Below are 5,670 nucleotides of genomic sequence, written 5' to 3'. Positions count from 1 at the left end.
TGTCAACCAAATTGAAACTCAACAACAAATTTCAATTTCAGCCAAGTCACAACTAGTGAATGTCGAGTTGCATTCAGAAGCTAAGTTACAGAATGAAAAAAATGTACAATCTGATCCTGAAGTCAGTATACATGAAAGAGATGAAGAACAACCTAACAACAAAGTGCATAGTGATCCCGAATTTGAAAGATCAAATATGGAAACAAGGACAGAACCAAGATTATCCAAATATGTAAAAAGACATCACCTTGCTGAACAGATAATTGGTGACAAAGATGCAAGACCAATGATAAGGAACATGCTGAAACATGAATCATGTTTGATCAGAAAACTTGAACCTAAGACAGTATATGGTGCATTACAAGATGATGACTAGTATAAAGCTATGGAAGAAGAGATTGATCAAATAAAGAAAAACAAAACTTGGAGTTTAGTTCCCAAACTAGTTGACAAAAATGTGATTGGCACCAAGTGGGTATTCAGGAACAAGCTAGATGAGAATGGTGAGATTACTAGAAACAAAGCTAGACTAGTATGCAAGGGTTATGCTCAAGAAGAAGGACTAGACTATGGGAAACATTTGCCCCTATTGCTAGAATGGAAGGAGTAAGAACTTTACTTGCATATGCTGCATATAAAAGTTTTAAAGTCTATCAGATGGATGTAAAATCTGCTTTTCTAAGTGGTATATTGGAAGAAGAAGTCTATATTGAACAACCAAAGGGATTTGTTGATGAGAACAACAAGGATATGGTTTGTAAATTACATAAAGCACTCTATGGTCTGAAACAAGCACCCAAAGCATGGTATGAGAGACTTCACAAGTATTTAGTACAAATAGGATTTGAAAGAACTAATGATAATAGCAACATGTACATCAAATCAGAAGAAGGTAAGGATATTATTGTATCTGAAATTTTTGTGGATGACATAGTGTTTGGACGAAAGGAAGTACATTGCAAAGGTTTTTATGACAAAATGAAACATGACTTTGAGATGTCTATGTTTGGAGAGATCAAATTTTTTGTTGGATTGCAAGTACATCAACTCAAACATGGTATATTTGTGACACAATCAAAGTACATCAAAGAGATTCTTAAAACGTTTGGATTGGAGGAGTCCAAACTAGTCAGCACACCAATGACAACAGGAAATAAGCTATCCAAAAATGATGAATCAACTGAAGTCAATCAAACAATGTATAGATCCATGATTGGAAAACTACAATATGTTGTACATAGCAGACCAAACATAGCATTAGCAGTTGGAATAGTGGTTAGATTCTCTGCTAATCCCAAAGAAAATCATCTCATAGCAGTAAAAAGAATAATGAGGTATCTTAAAGGAACTGATAACTTTGGTCTATATTACAAAAAGAATGAGAAGTTTGAACTCAATGCATATATAGATGTAGATTGGAGAGGCAACATGGATGAAAAAAAAAGCACAAGTGGAAGTGCATTATTTTTAGGTAAAAGGCTAGTTACTTGGACCAGCAAGAAACAAACCTGCACATCCCAGTCAACTGCAAAATTAGAATATGTAGCAGCTACGGTAAATTGCACAAATATTGTGTGGCTCACACATCTATTGAAAGGAATGAAAGAAGAGGTAACTAAACCTGTGATACTGTATTGTGATAATACAAGTGCTATAAAAATATCCAAGAATCCAGTAATGCATGCAAAAACCAAGCACATTGCAATCAAGTATCACTATGTCAGAGAATTGGTAGAAGACAAACAAGTGAAATTGGAGTACATTCACACAAAGGAAAAAACTGCAGATATCTTCACCAAACCATTGCCCAAGGATGCCTATGAATATCTTAGAGGCAAGTTGGGGGTAATGCCCCTAACTCAAGTAGTTTAAAGAAACAAGGAAGTTGCCCTGCATCAACAGGAACAAATCATTGAAATATCTGAAGAATGATGCAGAGGATGACAGTAGGAGTAGAAACTCCAAATCAGTCACAAGCATGGTGATAGAGGGAGAAAACATGAGATGCAAAACTTATACTTCGCATGTTAAAGATGCTACATCTTTGGCATTTATGTCAAAGAGGGAGAAATATGCAGAAAACTAATCAATACTTAGAAAAAGGGAGATATATATGAAAGAGGGAGATTAATGGAGAAACTGAAAGATATATATGAGATTAGTAGTAAGGATGCAGCAGCAAAGAAAAGTAGTAGACAACGTATACAATCTTGGTGGTAACTAAGTTGATCAATTGATTAGTTTGGTTTGCCATCAATGCCAAAGAGGGAGATTGTTGGAAACAATTAAAAACATCATGAGGGAAATTGTATATGGAACTGGTAAAAGAATGTTTCTCAATCATTGTTTTGTCATTGATGTCAAACTTGCTACTTGCAGGAATGACAATTGCTTTAGTGATCCAAGTACTATCAATTAGTTGATTGACAAGGAGGAGGCAATCAATAAGATGTAACTAGAACACCTAGAGAAAGGTTGAAGTTATGATGTTGTAATGAAATACACGGATCAGCTAAGCCATTGATGAAAAAGTGTATTGATGACATACTATAAGAAACAGAGAATGGGCACACTGAAACACATCAAAGATGTAAGGTTTTAGCTAAGTCATTTGTAAAGCCTAACTAAATTCATTAGAGAGAGAGAGCTGAGCAAGCTAGTTATTGCCAAACAGATTCCTAGTTGAAGTCGAGCAAATTCAACTTCAGCAGGTGCCAAGCAGATACAAGTGCCGAGCAGATACAAGTGTCAAGTAGATACAAGTGCTGAGCAGATACAAGTGTCCAGCAGATATAAGTGCCAACTAGATATAAGTGCCAAGAAAATACAAGTGTCAAGCAGATACAAGTGCCGAGTAACATAGAGATGCTGAGCATTAGTAAACCAATAGTGTTGAGCTGTTGTATTATTTTGAAAATCGAAGATTCGCCAGATCTAAGCCGACAAGGTTGTTATCTAGAAGTTTGTGAATTAAATGGAAGATAAGAATGATGAGCTAGTGGCACATAACACCATGTAGAACATTTATAAAGATACAACTGGACTCTAGATGAAGTTTTTAGATAAGAGCAAGATATGGGGTTGATACATTGTATCCTACCTAATCCATTTGAAACCCTAAAATTGGAGAGGGAGAATTGAGCAGAAAAGGTAAACCATATTTATATTTAAGGAGTCATAATGTCATGAAGCAAAGAGAGAGAGGTGGTCAAGCATGAAAGCATAAAGTGCTGAAGGAGGTGCTAAGGAGAAAGAGAGCACAATTACTCTATTTCGATAAGAAGACCCCAGATATGATTGCATTGGCATGATGAGTAAGAAGACTCAAGGAGACAAATCTTGAGAGGAAGACAAGCTGTCAGAGATGAAGTGATTAAAGCCAAGAAAAAGGATATAACTGAAGTAAGATCTGAAATCTGCAAAGTATGTTGTAAGTTGTATCAGATTAAAAAGCCATTATCGTTACTCTCTAGCAATTGTAACAGTTAGTTTAAATCCTATGGACTTTGGTTTAATAGCCATGAGGTAAATCCTTTAACTGGGTGACATTCCAAGTGAATGTTCTAAAGTCCTTTGATCAGGCACATTCCTAATAGTTTGGTGAAATCCTCTAACAAGGTCACATTTAACAGTGTGTTGTAAGCCTTTAACAGGGCAGGCTTTTAATAGGGCATCACTTTAGAAGAGTGAGAATCAAGTAGCATGTTACTGGTGGTTTTTCCCAAATTGAGTTTCCACGTATATCATTGTGTTATGTGTTGATATTGCATGTTTTATCACTGCATATTGATTTACTGTAATTTGCTAGGATGATTATTTTAAGCTTGGATGGATGAAAAGTTTATGGGTTCACTATAATTTGAGAAAAAGTATTATTAGCGCATTTGGACCTTGGATAACTGATTCACCCCCCCTCTCAATTATTCTAAAGAACTCTAACACCTTGTTATAGGATGGACCCTATTAGGAGTCAATGATAAAGTTTAGTATAGAGAGTCCCTGTTAGGAGATTCCAACACTATTAGGAGTTGTAGTACAGTAGATGCAAGAAGAGCTCACTGCCTAAACATGCACTTCTAATTACAAGAAGAGATCACTAACCAAACAAGTAACTAATCTTCCAATTCCTCTAATATAGAAGTAAGGATGCTTCAACTTCTCTATAGCTAATCTCTGACCTTAGCTAGATCTTGAATCACAAAAATAGGTTCTCAAACACTTCGCTTCACAAGATACAAAAGTTTGCATTCATAATTCACATTACAAAATTCCTCCTAGTAAACTCACAAGATGTCTTTGCATAAATACCATGCCTTTTCACAAATTTCTACTAGGTTGGCTAAGACCAAAATACACTTTTCCAACTTAGAGTGACCATCTAGGATGTTGGCTTTAATTGGTCAAGTAATTATTTTGTAAAGAAAATAATTCCTTTACCTTTAATTTTGTTATTCTATTTCACTAGTAAAACATGAATATCTCTTTCTTGTATTGTTCGTACTGATGTCCAAGGTTATACACATTATCATCAACATGTATATTGTCTCTATATAACTTTGTTAGTCATAATATGACATCAATTACAAGTTACATACAAAACAATATACTGTTGTAAACCAATTTCATACTTAGACAATTTTGTCGGTACCAAAAGCTAAGTATCTTTATTTCTAAGGTTTTCCACAAGCATTTACATGTGTGTTTCCATAAATTACAACAATTAAATATCTTTATTATCCAATTGTCAATAATCACTTCATCTAATAGATCAGGTGATCACATCACCCCCAACTAGGAAAGATTCATAGTTAAAAAGTTACATTATACATCAATTACAAAAATATAAGATCTGAAAAAATTATATATGCATGAATCAAGATACAATGGATTGATTTGAACCTAGAGAAAATCTATAGTTTTGAGATTTTCTATGTTGTTTCTGAATATCAAGGGTCATATAGACCATTTTCAACTCATTTGCCTTCACTAGTGATTGACGAGAGCATGAAGGTGAATTTCAACAGAAGATTCTAGTATTTTTGAATTGGATTTGACTTCTACTCAACATCATCCTACAAATTTGAAGGTATTTAGCTATTGTCAAGTTACATTGTTTGAATTTTTGTAAACCCTAAGTAGTCAAGATGGTAGCTAACTCTTCTACAAGTATTAGGAAGGAGGGAAAGGAATTCTTTAATGTTCAATTGGTTGGTAACAATGTTGGACAACCACCTTTTTGAGCAATACTTGAAATTGCATATAAAAGAGACTCATCTAGAGTGTTATCAATGATACCACCACAAGTTCTCATGATTCAAGATGTGAGGTGTTGCTATACATGTAAAGTTGAAGGAGTTGGAGGTATGGGAATTAGAGATTTATATAGTCGACTATCTGATAATGGAGTGTTGAGGGAAGAGATCAAAATTATAGAGAAGAAATGTTAAACCGTGCCCTAGATTTTTTGTAGGTATTCAAGACTGAATGGGTCAAAATTGTGTTAAGTCATTTACATGATGATTATATTTTGTTGGAGAATAGGCCAACCACGATCATTAAGAGGATCATTAACTGATTATCAGAGTACCCTACCCTAGATGGACCTAAAAGCATAAGTAGTGATGCAAAGGAAGTAATTGAGAAAAATACAGGTGTTGTATGGAACAAAAT

This window comes from Cupressus sempervirens, chromosome 7 (assembly GCF_028749045.1).
Source record: "Cupressus sempervirens isolate cs-2001-9-10 chromosome 7, ASM2874904v1, whole genome shotgun sequence".
Taxonomy (NCBI): Eukaryota; Viridiplantae; Streptophyta; class Pinopsida; order Cupressales; family Cupressaceae; genus Cupressus; species Cupressus sempervirens.
The sequence above is the reverse complement of the archived record's forward strand: the minus strand, read 5'-3'. Positions refer to the sequence as shown.